The following is a 21,617-nucleotide window of genomic DNA, read 5'->3' on the forward strand; positions in this document are numbered from 1 at the left end:
CTTTCACGAAGGTGGGATAATAATCGTAGTATGGACGTTTATATACATTCTAGAAACAGTGTCTTTCATTCATAAAAACAAAGCAAAATTCAAATTGAATTCAAACTACCACATGTATCAAACAAGAACATCAAGTCATATCCATCTGTCCACTCATAGAATTACCACAAGTCTTAAAAGTATTTTACATAGAGGCATAAATATGTATAATAAAATTCCAAGCTCTATAATAACAAAAGAAGTTTAAAAGCATGGTCAACAGGTTGCTGCTGCATCATTACTGTAGAGGAATTTATGTCTTTAGACCTTGCATGAAAGTGCCTACTAATGTGTAATTGTGAAGGCATATAGGTCGTTATTGCTGTTCACATTATTATTATTATTGTTATTATTATTATTATTATTGTTGGTATTATTATTATTTTTCTTTTATTTTTATACTATCTTAGATACAGTTCTTCTTAAATCATGTCAGCACATATCCTGCAACAACAAAGCTACAAATTCATAAATAATCTATAATATAATCAGAAACTAGATTAAGACTTAGAAATAAGATTGACGAAGCCATGATTTGTGAAGATCTTTATGGTGAATAAATTACTATTACTATTTCAATCTCAAAATATAACAGATCCACATGTCCGAACATACAATAATTAAATTATGCCATGAATTTAAGAAAAAAAGGGACAAAATGGGACCAAAGTCTATAATCAAGGGACAATAAGCATCCTGTCGAGGTTTTGTCGAGACAACGGAATTTCTGAAAACAGGGACAATCCCATTAAAAAAAAGTCCCAGCAGAATGCTGATAAAGTCAACTGAGGGGTATTTGGATCAATGTGTTAATGTAAACATGCTACGTTTTATTAAGAGGTTCCTGGCGCAGAGATGGGTGAAAACACGTTGGATTGAGGTGGAGTCTGGTTATAATCACAGCAAAGTAGATCTGCCACAGGGAGCAGCAGTCAGCAGTTGTACATTTTTCAGTATCTATATCAACGATCTAGTTAAAGTCCTGAAAGACATTGAAGATATAAATGTAAGCAGATTTGCAGATATTGTATTATGGTTCAATGCAAAAAATGGCCAAAATAAGAGACAAAAACTTGAGGACAGTATGAACAAAGCTTTGGAGTCTCTTCAAGCATGGACTGTTGAGAGGTTTTCCCCAACCATGGGACTGAAGCCGGATGGTCTATGGCGAGTCCTTGGCATCAACCCCTTTGATTTGATTACCCCCTTTGATTTGTTTACCTGGTTGGGTTTTTCCGAGGTTTCCCCCACCGAAAAGGCAAATGCTGGGTAATATTTTGGCGAATCCTCGGACTTCATCTCATCTCACTACATCTCGCCAAAATGTAAAAAAAATTGTACAAAATTGTAAAAATTGTAGAAAATTACTAAATTGTAAAACTATAAAAATTTGTAAAAATTGTAATTGTAATATTGTAAAATGTTGACATGTTCCACATCTTAAAGCTTCATTGCTCATGTAAGATCTATGGAATAAAATAAATGAATGAATGAATGAATGAATGAATGAATGAATGAATGAATGAGAACAATATGGTAGTCCACAAATAAAAAACTGTATACTAGTTCTCCTTATGTAATAAAAATCCAGATTTCAATTTAAAGATAAAAATAACATGCTTGAGAGGAGCACCAATACTAAAGACCTAGGTGCCATACTAGACAAGATGACCATGTATAGGCAACTAAATAAAAAGCAGAAAAACAGTGATCAATTATTATGAAAAGGTTCGCTGAAGCCAAATGGGGATGTACTCAAAACATCCTACAAAGGACATTTAACACGTATGTGAAACCTATCATCAAATATAGACGTGAAATCTTGATCTCTACCACGCGAAGAAACTTTGATATCCTTGAAAGAACTCAGAACGAAGTCCTTTGCCTCATATCTGGAGCGGTCAAAACTACACCAACTGTTGCCATGCAATTATATATGAAGAAGCCCTCCATCTCAAGGGAAATAAAGAAACAAGCTGCAGCTACTTACATCAAAATAACAGCATCACAGAGAGCAAAATGGATTCGAAACTACCAATCAAGTTCCCTGAAAACACAACCCCTATAGAAGCATGTCAGAAAATGACTGACCGACCTTGATGCAAATATAGGGTGGAAGTAATATAAGTACGCAAATTTGAACAGCATATTCCTCGAGTTAAATACAAAAAAAAAAGTTCAAATAACATTTTTGAATACTTTCATAAAAAAAAAGTTCTTCCTAAACTTTAAATTCTGCCCTACTCGATAAATATTTGTCATACAGTTCTAATTTTTACTTAGACAATTAAATGAAAATGTTCCTTTGCAGTTTTACAATATACGGTTACAGTTTTAGTGCAAACTGAATACAAGATTTGACACTTTCGCAATACCAATAGCAAAAGTTGGCAACATCTACCCCTCCCTGACTACAGGCAAGACAGCAGTCCTACAATCATTACTCCATAGTCAAAAGTACAGAAGCAAACAGTCAGTACATGTGTCGAAGTTCGAGAGAAAGAATTTGTCTTATGTTCCCGTAAGTGCAGTTTTGTTTAAGAATGCCTACATTTACAAAGCAGGAAAATTTTGACATGATTCTCATTAGAGAGGATCACATTGTATTTATAAGTCATGTAAATCGGTGACTGTATGAAGTACGATTTCCAGTTAGGACTGTTCCCAATGCATGAATAGTTATTGCAGTGTGTCAGCATATTCGTGACACAGGAAGTGTAACACCAGTGTTGAAATCTTGGTGATACTAGACCTGATGAAATTGTAAATAAGGAAGACGAGATGTTGAATTTGGTGGAGCAAAATCCAGGACGTAGCAGTCATGACATCGGCGGTGAAGTTGGTGCATCACATTGGACTGTTTTACGAACTTTTAAAGAACAATTACTGCGACCGTATCACATAAACGCATTCAGTGTATTTTACTGTAGATTTTTCTCACGTGTGGTATTTTGTGAGTGGCTGCATAATCAGTATACGCAGGACCCAGATTTCCTAAGCAATATTCCTTGTGATCGATGAAGTCTGTTTCACGCAACAGGGAATTACGAACTTTTACAATAACACAGTGGCGGTTCTTCGGGGGAGGGAAGGGAGGAACGTCCTCCTCACATTTTACTTCTTTTGAAAGTAAATATCAAATTAAATATATGCCTTGAAATTCGAGGAAGATTCGACAACTTTTAAGTTCACAGCTATAAGAAAACCTCGGTTGATTGAGTTCTAAACGACGCGCACTCATGTGCTGCTAGAAAACTGTGAGAAGGATGCGAGATTGTTTGTGTGGAGGAAAGTCAATCCATTCCTCCTTCACTGCAGTTCACACACATAGACAACAGTGCGCTAGTGGCCAGAGAAAGAAGCAGAGTTTTAAAGCAAGTAAATGAACGGAGAGGGAGCAGATTCTCCTCTGAATCAGCGCATGGGCGGGAAATAGAAGCCGACTGGTCTTGCAGCAAGCTTGCTACCGCTGCCATCTAACGATGCTGCATTCAACCAGACTATAACACAGCTAGGAGGAGGCACAATAAAAACAGTTTTAACGCAAAGCTATGAAAGACATCATATAAACTTTTTTTTTAATTATAAATCAAAATATATCATTCATTGCATTTTATATAAGCTACTATTCATGGTTTGAAACTTTCGAGGATATCTGAAAGTTGAAGTTGGATTTATATAAAACAAAGAGGAAGTAGTTCTAAGTTAGTACCGCAGATCTTTTTGGCCTCTGAAATTCACTTCCATTCATTATCTACTAGACAGGACAACAGCCAAGTTGTCAGTTTTGTACAAATATATTTGAAATTGAAAGTACTGCAAATTACATTATTTTTAACATAAAAAAAATTAATCGGCCAACGGTAGCTTTGAACAATAACGGTAGTATGACTTTACAAGAACTGACATTCTTAAAAAGCATGTGATACTGAACTTGTAAAATGTACATGTGGCAACACAGACCACGTGGGTGAATGCAGTGTTCTCGCTTTCCTAACAGATTATTTCTCATTTCCATTTCCGTAAAACGGTTTCGGCTACGTGTTAGTAGCTGGTCTCTTCCAACAGGTGTGATGCTGTAGGCCTAGTGTTCGTGAAAAATGCTGCGAGGTTGTGAATTTCCTTGTAATTGTTAATTTGTGCAATTATTCAACAATGAATGGAAGTGAAAACATATTATATTTTTTACAATTTAGGAAACTCAGTTTACAAAAACAGATTATAGATATACAAAAGGGAAGGCCAACCCTAACACTAACTGGTCTTACATGTATGCATATAGGCTAATTTGTAGAATGTTTTTCTCAAGGTGTTATTTTGCGCTGTTAACTTTTTTCCTCCTCTTAAGAAATATGCAGGAGCCGCCACTGCAATAGCACACTTATGCATTCGAGAATCCTCATATGATACAACAAACACATTTTCAACAGAGATTCTCAATTTATGTCTGGGCTGGTATATGGTATAATAGGAGATTTTCTTATTAGACCATTCATCCTTTTACCTCGAACAACAAGCAGTAGGTATGTTTTTCTTTAAGTATAATTTATCCGATCTGTTGGATGAAGACGTAAATTATCTCTTCATGATGGTGCACACATGCAGTGCATAGGTATTTAAACTGGAAATTTCCAAACCACTGGCTTGGCCGTTTTTGGCCCATACATTGGCCTGCTAGATTGCCTGATGTAAACCCAATATACTTTTATTTATGGGATGATATGAAAAGTAAAGTGTACATGGGCGAAACACCTACTGAAGAAGACCTTTACCAACGTATTCTGCAAGCAGCTGAAGAGATCAGAAACTATGATGGCGTATTTGCAGAGAGTGCATGAAAATTGATGACATTGTCATTATTGGCAGATCCATGAACTATGTAAAGGAAGTGTTCCTTTCCTTGGAACAGGCTGGAAAAGAAATAGGCCTCACTATCAACGAGAGAAAAACAAAATATATGTTGGTAGATAATGGAAAGATAGTTGACAAGATAGACAGCCTGCAGATATCAGTTTATAATTTTGAGAAAGTTGATAACTTTACATATTAAGATCAGTGGTCACTAGCGATAATAACATGTCCAAAGAAATCTCTAATCGATTAATGAAAGCAAACAGAGCATATTTCGGCTTGAAATATCACTTTAGTTCGCATGCTCTATCCAGGAAAGTAAAAATTATTCTTTACAAAACATTAGTGAGACCAGTTTTGACATATGCGGCAGAAACGTGGTCAATCTCCAAAAATGATGAAAAAAGGTTGGAGATTTTCGAAAGAAAGATTCTGCGAAGGATCTATGGCCCAACATTTGAGGAAGGCCTCTGGAGGAGAAGATGCAACTATGAATTATATAGACTTCTAGGAGAGCCAAATATAATCAATACAGTTAAAACAAGCAGATTGAGGTGGGCAGGACATGTAATACACATGGACCCAAGTGAACCTTGCAAAAAAATTGTAATAACAAATCCGGGAGGTCAGAGAAGACGAGGTCGACTGCACTTGCGGTGGATTGATGGAGTGGAAGAGGATGCCAGAAAGTTGGGGTGCAAGAATTGGAAGGCTGCTACACATGATAGAGACAGATGGCGACAATTACTAAGGGAGGCCCAGACCCACCAAGGGCTGTAGCGCCGATGATGATGATGATGATGATGATGATGATGCATGAAAATTAGATGAGAAGGTCGGAGCACTTACCCAGGCAAATGATTCCCATTTGGACTTCTTTTGTGTCTAAACCTCAGGTCTTTCAGTTTGGAAGTGACTTTTTCCTTTTCCAAGGTGATGATTCTATCGAACAACTTGACCCTCACAAAGCAGAACATTGCATGTTTACCTTTATGTGGGCACCTCACTCTTTACCCAGACAAGTAAAAGTACTTCAATGTTTTATCGACAGATTCTAAATGCATGTTCGTATTAATCTGAGCCCATAGTCTCTGACAGAATGCCCATGCTGTGATATGAGGGACATAATGATTTAAAAAATACATGCCACATTTTTAGTTTCTGCATTTGTAAACATTTCATCTAGAATGGTGTTAGCATTCTTGTGAAGGCATCAATATTTGTTTCTTCTAGCAAAGCTATTAGATATTCATTTATCTTAGCACTCTTCTCAGCATTACATAGAGGTGACACACGAAATGTCATACCATTTATTTTACACATAACACGTATTGATTTGTATTAAAGCTTTACAAAATTATACAGAAATAATAATTAGGATTTGCAATTTTATCTCTAATGCAGAACATGTTCCATATGACCGCCGTTTTACCTCACAACCTTTTCCAAACGAACCCTTACATTCGTCACCACTTTTCGACAGAGGTCTTCAAATAGCACATGGCACAACTCCATTAGAAGGGCTCTGAGCTGCACCACATTTTCTGGCCGCCTTTGGTAGACTTTCTCTTTTAGGAATCCCCATGTTGTTCAGGAAACTGATGTGACATCATACGAAGATCAAACATTTCGTGCAAGTAATCCAGAGCGGGTAAAACTGCTTTCCAACACAGTTTAGTATCAAACTTGGTTGACAGTTTCATCGAAGAAAATTGGACCAATGATTCCGTGGCTCGAAATTGCGGCCCATACAGAAACTTTTGCCCCGAACATTTCTTTTTCATGCAGTATGCGAGGAGATTCCCTCACCCAGAATCGAACGTTTTGTTTATTCACAACACTGTTCACATGAAAGTAGGCCTCGTCTGTAAACCATGTGTTGTGGAGCACACCCTCTTCTTCCATTGCTCACAACGCAAATTGTAGCCTCTGCTCCTTATCTCTCTCTGTAAGTTTATGCAGAACGGTAATTTTGTAGCGATACAATTGAAGATCTGAATGCATGATCCTTTGCACTGACTGACAACCGATTCCCAACTCGGCAGAAGCCCTCCTTGTTGATTTTGATTTAGACTTCCAAGTCAAAGCCACGTAAAATGCTTTGATATTTTCAGGCGTACGGACACTAGCGCATCGAGGCTGCTTTTTTACCAACACACAACTGTTAGTTTCAAACTGTTTGGACAATCTGTAAATTGTCTGCTTGCTAGGAACCCATCTTGTATTAAAGTGAACACGAAAAGTCTCGTTTCAGCAAAAAATAGAACAACTTTCACCTTGTGTTCAACAGCCAGTTGTCCACCATTTCACAAATTGATGTTTGTGCTCGTAGCTATGGTTACATCCGAATTGTGATGCTTCCTATCGGATTATCGGATTTTCCATGAATTTTGGCATCCACTAGCGCAGTTAGAAACATCGAAACTACAATATTAAAATTTTAATAAGATAATTCAACGGTATGACATTTCGTGTGCCACCCTGTACTTTCTCGTTTAGGTTTTGTCGCCATTCCTTAATTACATGCCACATACAAAACGAACATTTGCAAGGTTCTTCCGTAACTTTTTTCCAGCCATTATAGAAAGACTCAGCCATATCACTCACGAAAACATTTGGTGTTATGTTTCCTACCTTATCTTTAATAGTTTCATAGAAAAGTGACACGACTGATTCATCACTCCTGTTGCTGAACATAAGGCGCAAGAAATCCTTGATGAAGGCCATCAACTACCAGTAATGTGAAAAGCTCGACATTGTAGTTGTTGAGGCCATGGGTTGCATCAATACAAATTATATTCTTCCTAAATCTTTGAAGCATTTCTTTTTGACCCCATTCATCACAATTAATATAACATTATCATATCTTAGGAAAGGGAATTCACTAGATGAACCTTGTTGTTTATGAAACAAGACAAGGATTGTGATTGTTTTTCATTTCCTGTACCCATGCACGGACACTAGTTTCATCATCTTTATGCAGTTTTTCCACTTGATCCCAGACTGAATGCAGATTCTATATTATGCAAGTCTTTTCTAATTGAAATCTGTACTCTATTTAAATTGCTACAGATATAACTTCGTAGTTCGTCGAGAATTGCATTAAATGGAACTTTAGCAGCTATTTTCATAGCAAGACTGTCTATCTTGTGGGGTCAAGAAAAGGTGTCCCAGATCACTACTGTGTTCTAATGAATCTTGATATGCATAACTTCACAGCATCCATCTGTTTTATCTCCGAATATCTTCAGTCCCGCTGGACAGAAACCATTCATTTTATTACTGCCTTGCATTTTAAGGTGTCCGAGACTTTTACTCTTAGATATAAAAGGTCCATAACAGTGACATGAAAAATAGTACACCGTTTTTGGATTAGTATCTCTTTTTGGGCGACCAATAACAAATATAGATTAACATTTTGCTCGGTTTCATTTTTCCAACAGAGAAAATCTTTATAACTGGAAAAATGTAATATCTCTTTTTCGCGTCAATGTCGTGTACTAGTTTAAAATGAGAAGCTATTTCCTGCCTGTCACTACTTGAGTTAAAACCACATTCCTTGTAAAGAACAGTTTTCTACAGACAGCATTGTACTCTTTTACATTATGGAACTTCAAAAGTCTATACTGGGGCACAAAGAACACTGAAATCACTGCTCTGGCTCTCCCTTCAAGGAAGGAACTTGTGCATTGAGTCCATGAACTTTCTTCACAGTCTTCCTAAATTTCTATGTTAAATAAATTGTTTATCACATGAAACACACTGAAATATAACTTCAAATTTCAATGTTAAATAAGCCAGCAAATACAAATACTAATGCTCCCATTTTAACATAATACTTTGCTAACTCCCTACGCTTTTTACGAGTACAACAGTGACCTGACGTGATGAATTTTAATGTTAAATTAACAAGCACATAACATACACTGAAATGTAACTTTAAATGTTGATGTTAATTTAGTGAGCAAATACAAAATATATTAATGTCCTGGTTTTAACATAATACTGCGCTAACTTGCCGCACTTTTCGCGAGCAGAACAGATGACGTGATGTGATGAATGTGGGGTGGGAGGAGCGGAGTGTTTTGCTGGTAGCTGAAAGATACTGAACAATTACGAGGAACGAAACGACAGGTCAGAGGCTAGATGCTCATTTTATTGTATTGTATTTATTTACATTCCATGCTATTCCTACATCTAGAATATGCAATATGTCAAACAAAAAAATCTTAATAGTACTATAGTCTAGTTGAAATACATACAGAAGAATTTTACAATATAGACTAGGTAGCCTACTGGTACAACGCAAAGTTTTAGTATCAAAACTTAATACAAACAGAAATATTCATGAAGCATTACTGAATGTCACGAATTCACCTACAGAATAGAATACGTGAGAAATTAGGTATATACTACTTTAATTTGGCCCTAAATAATCTTATGTTTTGACTTTCATTTTTTATATCCATAGGTAGGCTTTTAAAAATGTTTAGGCCTACTGCCATATAACACACTCCTTTTTGATAGCATGATAAACTTGACGATGGAGTAGAAAGTCCTCTCTTTTGACACGTATTTATGCTATGAACTGTTGAATCAGTTACAAAATTTTCACGATTAGATACAAAGAAGATTATTAATACAAAAATATACTGACAAGCCATTGACATTATTTGTAGTTTTTTTTTAAATAGTCCTACACGATTCCATAGATTTGGCACCCACTATTATTCTAATTACTCTTTCTTGTAGTAGGGATATATTGTTACTATCTATGGAATTTTCCCTAGAATATTATTCCAAAACTCATTACCAAGTGGAAGTATGCAAAGTATATTATTTTCGAGGTATTGATATTTACCCTCTCTTGCATAGGTATAACAGCAAAACATGCTGAATTTAGTTTAGGGGTAATTTCTTTAAAGTGATATTTCCTATTTAAGATATTATCTATTTGTAATCCAAGAAATTTGGTTGTTGTTGTTTCTATTAGGGATCTATTGTTAATTACTGCGCTTGAAATTTGAGAGGTTGAATTTAGACAGGATATAAATTGAATTAGGTTAGTTTTGTTACAATTTAATACTAATTTATTGGCTGAGAACCAATCACTTATTTTGAGAAGAATTGCCTCTGTTGAAGACTGGAATGTGTTGGAGTTACTGGCTGTAATTACTATACTTGTTTCATCTGCAAATAATGTGGGATGACCTACATCTTTTATTAGGGGGAGAGGGCAAGATCATTGCCAAGAGTACAGAATATGAAATGAAATGAAATGAAATGAAATGAAATGAAATGAAATGAAATAGCCCAATATGTCCCATGAAGGGCAAAGGCCTCCTACCCTTCGGTAGGGTTAGCTCAGTTTTCCTAACTTGGCGAGTTACTCCATGTTAGGTTCAATGCTGATCATTAGGTATAATGTTGTTTGACACTACACTTTCCACTGTTCACTATTAAACTTCCCTCAAACAATGATGCTTGCATGTTGCTGTTCTAGTCGTTGCTCAGTTGTCTGCCTAGCGACTATCACTCTTCTCTGTCCCTTGCTATCCGTGTCCATTGGTGCCCTGCGTGATCTTTGAAGATGTCCTCCCATCTGCGTCTTGGTCTGCCTTGCGTCCTTTGCCCAATCCGTGTGTCCCAAACAGTACTTTTGTAGGTCCATCTGTTGTCTTGTAGTCTGGCAATGTGTCCTCCCCACTTCCATTTGCTTTGTGTGGCTGTTTGTGCGGCGTCTGTTGTCTGTGCTAGTTGTTGGATTGTGGTGTTTGGTATCCTGTCTCGCAGGGATATTCCTAAGATTTTGCGCTGCATTTTACGTTGACATATTTGAAATTTGTTCTTTTGCTGTGATCTTAGCGACCATGTTTGACATCCGTATAATAGCACAGGATATACACATGTTTCTGGGGTGTGAAATTTTATTTTCCGGCTTATCTTTCTGTCTAGGAGTATGAACTTGAGGCCCCAGAACGCTTTCCAGGCTAGGCAGATTCTCCGTCTCAGCTCCTTTTCCATTTTGTCTTGAAATGAAATCAGTTGCCCCAGATATGTATATTCGTTCACATATGATAGTGTCTCTCCATCTATTAGTATGGCTGTTTGTGGACCATTTGACATTAGTTTGGTTTTTGTTTTGTTTAGTGTGAGACCGGCTTTTTTACTTTGTTCATGTAGTTGTTCGAGCATTGTTTGTAATTCTCCTGGAGTTTTACTGAATAGGACCACATCATCAGCGAATCGTAAATTTGTTAGATAGCTTCCGTTTATGTTGATACCCCAGTCTTCGTTCCAGTTCAGTTTCTGGAATATATGTTCCATCACGCTCGTAAACAACTTGGGTGATATTGGGTCCCCTTGACGAACTCCCCTTTCCAGCTTGAATGGCTTTCCTTCTATTTCAGTTTTGACTTTGGCGCAGCTTTGGTTGTAGATCCTTTGTAGTATTCGCACATATTTTGCTTCAATTCCTTGTGTTGTTAGTGCTTGTACTATGCTCGAATGTTCCACAGAATCAAAGGCTTTACTATAGTCAATAAAGGCAAGATAAATGTTCATGTTGAATTCTTCTGCTTTCTCGATCAATTGATTTATCGTTTGTAGGTGGTCTACTGTGCTGAACCCTCTGCGAAAGCCTGCCTGTTCTGGTGGTTGTTTTTCATCCAACACTTTTGTCAATCTTCTGGTAATTATTTTCGTGAACAGTTTGTATAGGTTCGACATAAGGCTTATAGGCCTGTAGTTATTTATGTCATCCCTAGTACCTTTTTTGTGGAGTAATATTATCGTGCTTGTGTTCCATTGGTCTGGGATATCCTCTGACTCTAGAATTTTGGTGAATAGATGGGAGATTATGGGTGTAATGTGTGGTTCTGCTATTTTTAATACTTCGTTTTGTATCCCGTCCTCCCCCGGCGTTTTTCCTTTTTTCAGTTCATTGATGGCAGTTCGTACTTCACTATGCAGGATAGGTAGGATTTGTGTGTTTGAGGGGTCGTACCTTTGCGCGTTGTTTTTGGGTATGGTTGTTGCGTAGAGGAGTTTGTAGAATTCCGTAGCTGCATTCAATATGTCTCCTCTAGCTTTTATTGTGTTCCCTGCCGTGTCCTTTGTTCCAAGCATCCATTGTTTACCTTTGCTCAGGTTTCGCTTTGCCTGTCTTATTGATTTGGATGTTTCTAGGGTTTGTTTTGTTACCTCAGATCGGTATCTCCGTATGTCCTTCCTTATTTCCCTCTTGGTTATTTTATCCAGCTGTGCATATTCTGCTCTGTTAGTCTCTGAGTTGTTCCTGGTTTGCAGTAGCTTCGATCTCCTTTCTATGAGTTCTATGGTTTCTGGGCTTAGTTTGGTGGTTTGTCTTATTTCCAGGTTTCTCCGCTGACACCTCTGTTGCCTGTTTTATGCATTCTTCTACTGTGTTGTACAACTCTTGCACTTCTGACTTTGTGATAAAATTCGTTGTTGTTATCTTCTCTTGTATCTGTCGACTAAGCTCTGCTCCATCTAGCCGTTCCACTTGCCTGCAGTTGGGTCTCCTCCTATATCTTGTTTCTCGTTTCGTTGTTATGCTTGCTTTCACCATCCTATGGTCGGTACTGAACTTTAGGTTGCTTTCCACTTGTATATATTTTATATCCTGGAGTCTATCACATAAGATGTAGTCTATCTCGTTTTTTGTTTTTCCGTCTGGTAAACGCCACGTCCATTTTATGTGTTGGGGTTTCGTAAAGAAAGAGTTTGCTATTTTTAGTCTATGTTCCTGGGCGAATTGTACCACTTTATCTCCTCTCCTGTTCCTGCTCCCGTATCCGTGTGGTCCCACTGCCTCCTCCTCTGCTTGGCTTCTCTTTCCCACTTTGCTATTTAGGTCGCCTATGATTAGGTTCCTCTGAGATCGGTGTTGATTGAGTGATGCTTCTAGGTCATTGTAGAAGTTTTCAATATCTTCCTCGCTGCTATTTTCTGTAGGTGCATATGTTTGTATAATTGTTGTTGTGAGGTTCCTCAATTGTAGTTTTAGAACCGCTATTTTTTCCGATACTTCTATTATTTCTTTTACTGCAGGCTTTAGTTCTTTCTTAATTAAGAATCCTATCCCCTTTTGCCCTGGAGTTGTGCCTTTGTAGTAAAACAGGTCACCGCTGTTTTTCTCGATGATGGCTTCTCCCATTTTTATGATTTCGCATAGGCCTAAAATATCATATCTTATTGTTTTTAATGCATTTTCCAAGTTCGGTTTCTCTTTCTTCTGTGCGGAGTGTTTGTACATTGAGGGTTGCTACTATTATATCAGTCTTTTCTTCAGCGTTTTTGGGTGGTGAGGTCCTGGTCCTTTTCAGTGGTTTTTTGGAATGATGTCCCTCCAATTTACCCATTGATCGTCAATGAGTATTTTTTGGTATCCTACCTTTGCTACTTTTCCTTTCTCTCTTTCTTGTTTCGCCCTCAGTCTCAGTGCTTGCTGTATTTTTCTTTCTTGTCTAGTAAGATCTGCATCTATATAGCATTCTTCTCCTTTTAGCTTGCTTTTGTTTTTCAGGATGTTTATCTTTGTGGAAAAGTCTTTTGTCTCTACTCTTACCATCCCCATTCCCTCTCCATTTTTGCCTATATATATTGTGTTTATGGGCATCGCGTTACAATCTATTTTCTTTGATTATTAGGCCTACACCATAGATAAGTAGGACTATGAGAAAAATCAAATCAGCGTAGGTGAAAATGTCATTTGTTCTGACTCTTATTAAAAATGTTTCCATATATCTTAGTGTCCACACCTGTGGAGTAACGGTTAGCGCGTCCGGCCGCGAAACCAGGTGGCCCGGGTTCGATTCCTGGTCGGGGCAAGTCACCTGGTTGAGGTTTTTTCCGGGGTTTTCCCTCAACCCAATATGAGCAAATGCTGGGTAACTTTCGGTGCTGGACCCCGGACTCATTTCACCGGCATCATCACCTTCATATCATTCAGATGCTAAATAACCTAGATGTTGATACAGCGTCGTAAAATAACCCAATAAAAATATATATACTATATATATATATATATATATATATATATATATATATATATATATATATCTTAGCAAGTTTTTGCACACTGTTCAGATTTCAGAAGAGAGAAAAAATTTTCTATCCATACGTTTGTAAAATTACAATCAATTGAAGCAAACACACTGTATAAAGATGCCACTTGCTAAGGTCTGGGTTGCAAATGAATTGCCTAGTTTGCAATATTTTCAACTTTTTTTTCATTTCCACAGCACCTAGTATCAACAGAATTATCATTTTCCTTTGCATTCTCGAGTTCATGACTTGTTTTTGTATAGGAAACCACCACGGTGGCTCAGTGTTAACCAATTGGTCTTCTAAGCAAGGAGGAGGTTTCAAACCCCATTCCAACTTAATTTGATAGATTTGTGTTCGCCAGGCCAGTGGTCAAGGCGTCCCAGGGGTTTTTTTCTGGGCACTCCGGTTCCTTTGTGACATACAATAATTCTACATATTCATATTCACTCATTATGAGTGTGTAATGTGGACATGCTGCCTGTGGTACGCTCTGGATAGTCTCTGATCAACTAAGTGGTCTATGAAATTCATATAAAGTTAATGCGTGAGTAATTTAAATACAGCCCCTCGGAAGCAGTAAATATGTAAATAGACTTATCAGAAATTTGCAAAACACATAAAAGGACATCATCAAGAGCCAAAATCTTAGTATCAAGGCTGATGGAAGACGAGAGCATGGTGTTAAATAGCTTTCTTGATATTTTGGAATAATATTGTTCTAATGTACAAATATTTCAGAATAAAGCATTCACTTTTTTCTCGTACTCAAATATCTTTTAGGGACCATACCATGCATGAATATGGCTGTGCATCTGTTGAGACGGTCCAGATTTACTTCATTTGAAATGCACAAAATACAATTCGTTGTGTTGTAAATTCCTGGCCTGCCAATAATCTGAACATTATATCTGTAGCTTTTCGTGGCTCTTGAATATTACTCTAGGACAGGGGCGGCCCGTCCTTATGTGCTACAGTGCTCAAATAATGTATTTGCAATACCATAGTACTTGATCTGCCATTTGACAATTTCCCGTGGTTATGTTCATGACTCGTTACAGAGTGTTTAGTCTTCGCACTTTGCTCTTTGGTGCCTCAGGCGGTACGTTGTGCTACTCAAAACTCTACATGAGAATGTAGACAACTAATGCGCATGTGCGAAGCTGAAATCACTGCTCTGATTGGCTATTTTTATGCGGGGAAGTGCTGTAGTCAGCTTCAGCACAACACAGCTTGGAGATTACAAAAGTAAAGCATAACGAAAGAAAGCTTGTTTGTGGAAGAACTCGGAACTATGTACAATGTGTTTGGTAATTCAAGTTTCCGACCGCTGCTGCCATCTACCTGGTTTTTGAGGTTCCTCCTGAATCAGTCAGTCCAGAAAATGAAGCCAAGGAATTATGTGACAGTATAATTCAGGAAACTACTTATCGTTTCAGTCTTTAACCTACCTAGACGCAACAAAATTGTTAAACAGCAAATTTTTTGACAATTTTTCGCATAATTTTCCAGAATGCTTACTTGAAGTTGCTATCAACAGCTATACTGTACTGAACAAAAGAGTGTTAAAGACACAACTTGTAGTACTATATGGAAGACCTGACTTCCGAAATATAGATGGAGCTGTTCAATTGTTACAATACATAGCCTCCAACAATTCACAGGATTCATTCTGTGAAGTAACGAAGTTGTTAAATATTTTAGTTACAACACCAATGACCACTGCTGAGCCAGAAAGATGTTTTTCTTTCTTTAAACGCATAAAAACGTTTTTAAGGAACACTATGTCCCAGGATCGCCTCACTGCTCTTACAATACTGTCAATAGAAAAGAGTATGATGTCCAAGATGGAGGGGTTTAACTCCAGGGTAATTGACAAGTTCTGCAGTAGGAAGGAACGTCTTATGGACTTCATATTTCGTCACTAGGCGAGTCTCAAATTAAAATGAATACATGTAAGTGTGTACAGTAGGCCGATATAGAGATTGTAGCACACTCATTATTTTGACCACCAGCCGCTACTGCTCTAGGATTTGTTAAAATAATTTATTTTTATTGTTTCACAGTAGGATGAAAGACGTTGGTTATAATTTTGAATGGAAATCTTTTTATGTCATCATGACTGACATCTTTAAACAAAAAAAGTCAACATGGAATTTCTCTCTTTAGGACATTTTCTTTCTCAGTTTCTCTCAGTTTCAAGCTGCAAATAATTTCGTTCTACTAGATTTATTTTTGGGACGAGTATGCATTTGTGGCATAGATATTACTAATAGTATCTTTATGAACATGCATTACTTTAGAATTTACGTTTCAATGCTTCACTTCTTTATTGACAATAATCTTAGATCCCGAAGAAATCACATATTTTACACTTAAATTGATACCATTCATGATTTTGAGGAAAACTATTGAAATTGGATGACGATTAGTAATAGTGATCCAAGCACCAAAACTCAAATATTGAGATTATCACTTCAGTGCTTGCAGACAGGCCTATTCTAGCAAAAATGATACAAGCAACCTGCTACAATGTGCTATTAGCTAACAACAAGCCATCACCATATCTCATATTTCCATTTTAGTAAACGTGATCCATCTGTTTTGCAATAGTGATCCAAATGCCATCTTTGACAGTAATTGAAACTGTTTAGTAGTCTTGGTATGTGAACATTCTGTTAATCTCGAACAATATATGAATAATGGAACTTGCAAGAAATGCAGCTGCAGAGGAAAGGTAAATAAAATTCAAAGATACAAATCACACTAGTGTCGAAATGTAACTGACAAGGAATGTAAATAAATACAATACAATACAAAGAGACTACATTAATGTGACGAGGACGTGTAGGAAAAAAAATCCTCTTCTTGTAATACTAATGGATTTTGTTGGATGTTCTAAAATAGAGAACTGAATTATTAACTGTAAGGTTGACACCACATAAAACAAAATTAATTGGATGAAATTAGCGAAATAATGTTAAAAAGATCCATTTAAATTATACATAAAACAGATCATAATGATGAGGACTATATCACTGTGAATATCTAGAAGAAACAGCGAGAAAGGCCTTTTAACTCAAATTTTTATGAGCTCTTTGAACAACTTTGATCTCAAAAAAAAAAAAAAAAAAAAAAAACAGAAGCTTGAAGATCTAATATCTATGTTGCACTTAATTCTCGGTGATGCCAAGTATTTTATCATTGCCTTGTTGCAGATGAACAAATCATCGATGATATCAAAGGGTTTAATGGTATAGACATCAGTATCACAAAGCTGATTAGTTTTCGAAATAGGACACTGGACTTAAGAAAGGTTACATATTATTACTTCTCTCTCTATTGTATTTGTGATGTCAAATTAATACTGCTGAAAAAACTCGATCATGTTATATTTACGTGTTTGTTATAAGCAGACATCGGATTCTAGGGCAAATGCCTATTTTGTTTCTTTAGGAGAAAAGTAAAAATAATTATTAATATTTGTGTTTCATGGAAATTGAAAGGTATTCAAAGAGTTTTATAGTGCCCTAAAATGCCCTAAAACGGTTATTAGAGCCTAATTTGTTAATATTCGCCTAAAAATGCCTAACTCACTGTAAAGTTTCGCATTTTACTCTTACTTTTTATAATTTATACATGCATTCACTGCGAAATTTAAGGCATTTAAAAAGTGGAAAGTTTGCTTCACACCGGCCATGAAACCATTGATAAAGGAAACAAAATGTTTTGAATCTCACGACACTCTCAATAGATTTCACCGAATGTAACATGTTTGGAGGCATAAATGCCGACAAAGAACCAAACTTAGTTTTGAAGCAGGCAACAATCACAACATGTGCTGCTACCGATTCAGAGATATACTATACTATAAAAATGACTGTTTTCGGTCTGAAACCGATTAGCTGTACTGCCCTTCAGAGTGTCATAAAATCACAATTTTTGGAGAAAGAGTGTTTTTGAAATATTTATGAAAAGTCGTAAAACTGCGAATTAGTAGGGTAAACCGTTACAAAATATTTAAAAGAATGGCCCTCCTAGTGTTAACACTACCGGGAAATGCAACAATAAGTGGAACTTTATATTTTTGTCCAATTGAATCTCAATAACAACGGTTCATTTGAATGCTCGTTAACAGTTGCTCTTTCCCTCACCTTATTTGTGTTGAGAAGTTTTGAGCGGTAGGACGTTTTCCTGTGAAGTTCAACGCGATAATGCCGAAAAATATAAGTGCAAAATCTACATTGATCCGGCAATGGCTAACAGAATATTCAGAATTCACTTATGATGGAAAAATAATATTCTGCAAGATTTGTAGCAAACAGGTATGTAACAATAGTTGAAATATATAAATTCTATTAATTTTAATGAGTAGGCCTATAATATTTATACATTGACTGAGCTAACCTGAGGTATAATTCTTTTTAAGATCACTACACTTTAACCTTTTAAATTCCGATAGTTAAAGTATTTGCAGGTCATTAAAATTTTGATTGTTCGAACACACTAACTTTGTGATAGAAATACGGCAATACAACAATTAGGATTTTATTTTAATTCAGTTTACTTTACATTTTTAGATTTCGCAAGAAAAGAAAAGAAGTGCCACCTAAAGCAGCATGTGCAAGGAGCGGCTCATAAGGCTAAAGCTCAGCAGAAACATCAACTGCAACAAACATTACTAACACAGCCTACTTCATCCAATCTCAGCAGCAATTTCTATGCTGATTTAACCAGAGCGTTTGTTGCTGCTAACATTCCCTGGAATGCAATTGAAAATCCGGTTTTAAGACAGTTTTTACAAAAATACTGCAAACAAAATATCCCATCTGAGTCGACCCTAAGAAAAAATTACTTAGACAGAATATACAATGAAACTTTAGCTCCCATTCGGGAGGATATAGGTGGTTCTTACATATGGGTCTCTGTGGATGAAACCTCAGATCCTATGAATAGGTATATAGCAAATATGGTAGTAGGAAAACTTAGTCCTGATGGACCTTCGATTCCACACCTCGTATGTGTTAAGGAACTTTCGAAAGTGAATAGCCAAGCCATTGCTTATTTTGTAAATAAAGGCCTACAGTCTTTATACTCAGGTAATATAGACGATTCTAAAGTTCTGTTGTTTTGTACTGATGCTGCCTCATACATGGTTGCTGCAGCTCCACTTCTTAAAACATTTTATCCTAATCTCACGCATGTAACCTGTCTAGCACATGGCCTTCACAGGGTTTCTGAAACAATCCGGAATGAATTTCCTCTTGTCAATTCGTTTATTTCTAACACAAAAAAATGTTTTTGTAAAGCCCCATCCAGGATTTAAATATTCAGAGAGAATTTTCCAGATATCCCACTCCCACCTCAGCCAGTTGTTACACGATGGGGAACCTGGATTCAGTCAGTGGTGTATTATTCTAAGTAGTTTAAAGAAGTGGTCACAGTTATTGATAAATTACCTGAAACTGATAGTGCAGCGTGTGTGAAAGCAGTGAAAGATTGTCTGAATGACTCACGAATGAAAAACGATATTGCCTACATAACATCAAACTTTTCTTTCATACCTGCAAGCATTGAACAATTAGAACGTGAAAAACAATCTCTTTGTAGCCAAATAGCAATAGTAAAGGAAGCTCAAGTGAACATACATTCTGCTTTGGGCGAAACTGGGAAAAAAAAGTTAAAAATAAGTGGGACAACGTATTAAATAAGAATGTAGGATTTTCATTGTTGGAAAAAGTATCAAGAGTGATATCGGGGGAAAGTGTAAATGTTCCAGTAAGTATTGATGTTTCTATTGTACCTAATTTAAAATTTGCGCCTCTCACATAAGTTTCGGTTGAAAGAAGTTTTTCTGCTTTCAAAATGATTCTCAGTGACAAAAGGCAAAGGTTAACTGTGGAGAATTTAGAAAAAATTCTGGTGGTGTACTGTGCAGATAATTATAATAAAGTCTGAGCATGGAACTGAATTTCAATAACTTAAAATGAGTAATCTTGATATCAATAATCATTATTTCATTAGTTTCAATATATTAAATTTGTGCAGCTCTGTTTATAAATATAATATAGTATTCTTTTTTAATGTTTAAACATACTTTTTTGTGCGTATTTTAGTGTATAACTAAAAATTTCAGTGAAAGAAATAAGTATGATACCTTGATGTGCCTAAAATGCCTATTTTCATTAAAATAGAGCCTAATTTTACAAATTTTGAGCTTATTTTAGGCGCCTAAAACTGCAATTTTTAGTGCCTAAAAATCCGATGTCTAGTTATAAGTTATAATTGTACTATCTGCATAAAATTGTTCCTAATTTAGTGGATGATTGATTGTTGCTAAACATAATAATACTACGAGAGGAGTTCGGCCGGTGTCGTGGATCATGTGCCGGCATGGCTCAGTTGGTTAAGAGCACTCAGCGCGCACAGCTGAGAGGTCCTGGGTTCGATTCCCGGTGCCGGTACGAATTTTTCTCGTACTTAATGGTAATAAAACAAACTGACTAGTTCACACTAGTCATGTAATATGCATTGAGGTGGGCGAGACCTCATTCATATTCGATACATTAGAATAATAGTTTTATAATTAAGTAATAATGATCCAAGAAGCATTTTTTAACAAAACGCGGTGTAAGACTTTAATATTTGTGAGAATTAACAAGTGTCTAGTAAAGTGTACATTATTACTTATTTTCCACCAGTTTTGGAAAAAAATAGCTTTTACGCAGGTTTTAATTTATTTTTTTTATTTTATTGGGTTATTTTACGATGCTGTATCAACATCTAGGTTATTTAGCGTCTGAATGATATGAAAGTGATAATGCCGGTGAAATGAGTCCGGGGTCCAGCACCGAAAGTTACCCAGCATTTGCTCATATTGGGTTGAGGGGAAAACCCCGGAAAAAACCTCAACCAGGTAACTTGCCCCGACCGGGATTCGAACCTGGGCCACCTGGTTTCGCAGCCAGACGAGCTGACCGTTACTCCAAAGGTGTGGACCACTGGTTTTATTATGTAAAGGTTTATAATCCATCAATTATCTCAGTTAGCAATTTTGACGCTTGGATCACTATTGCTAATCACCATCCAATAAGAAGTCCCACTCCATTATTAACACAGAAAAAACATTTTGAGACAATTTCCTACTACAGCTACCACTAGCACTATCTACCACTATTACTAATTAATAGGTAACGGATTTCTAGTTCTGTACCTATTTTGCTTGCTACATCCTAACCATGTTATTCAGATATCTCTATGTTTCATGTATACAGGATCCCCCTATTAAAATTCCGAAGGACCTAAAATGCCTAAATTAACCATAAACTCCTATGAATATCTAAAAACTATGTTTAGGCCTAAAAAGCGCCTTTATAGTATTTTACGTATATTTACAACAAAAAATTTGTATTGAAGTTGCGAAAATTGCTTAAAAAAACTACAAAAATGTTATTTACAATGTAAAAAAAAATTGTTCCATATTGATCTCAGGAGTGAAGGAAAGAAGATTTTACCTAATTTCTGGAACCGAAGTTCGTTTGGAAAAATCCATTGTAACTGAAAGGGTGGTAGCTTGTTCCTGTTACACGAGAGCTTACAAATTAATTTTCGCGTCAATCTACCCCCGTTATGTTAAATCAAACTAATCAATCAGCAAT

The 21,617-nt window shown here is 36.5% G+C and overlaps 1 non-coding gene across 1 annotated transcript; it reads left to right on the forward strand.

The window, feature by feature from the left end:
- Positions 1 to 20,346: 20,346 nt before the first annotated feature.
- TRNAC-GCA (transfer RNA cysteine (anticodon GCA)) lies at positions 20,347 to 20,423 on the forward strand. Its single transcript has one exon. It is a non-coding gene; the product is annotated as a tRNA-Cys (tRNA).
- The last annotated feature ends 1,194 nt before the right edge of the window (positions 20,424 to 21,617 follow it).

This window comes from Periplaneta americana, chromosome 11 (genome assembly GCF_040183065.1).
Source record: "Periplaneta americana isolate PAMFEO1 chromosome 11, P.americana_PAMFEO1_priV1, whole genome shotgun sequence".
NCBI classification, from domain to species: domain Eukaryota; kingdom Metazoa; phylum Arthropoda; class Insecta; order Blattodea; family Blattidae; genus Periplaneta; species Periplaneta americana.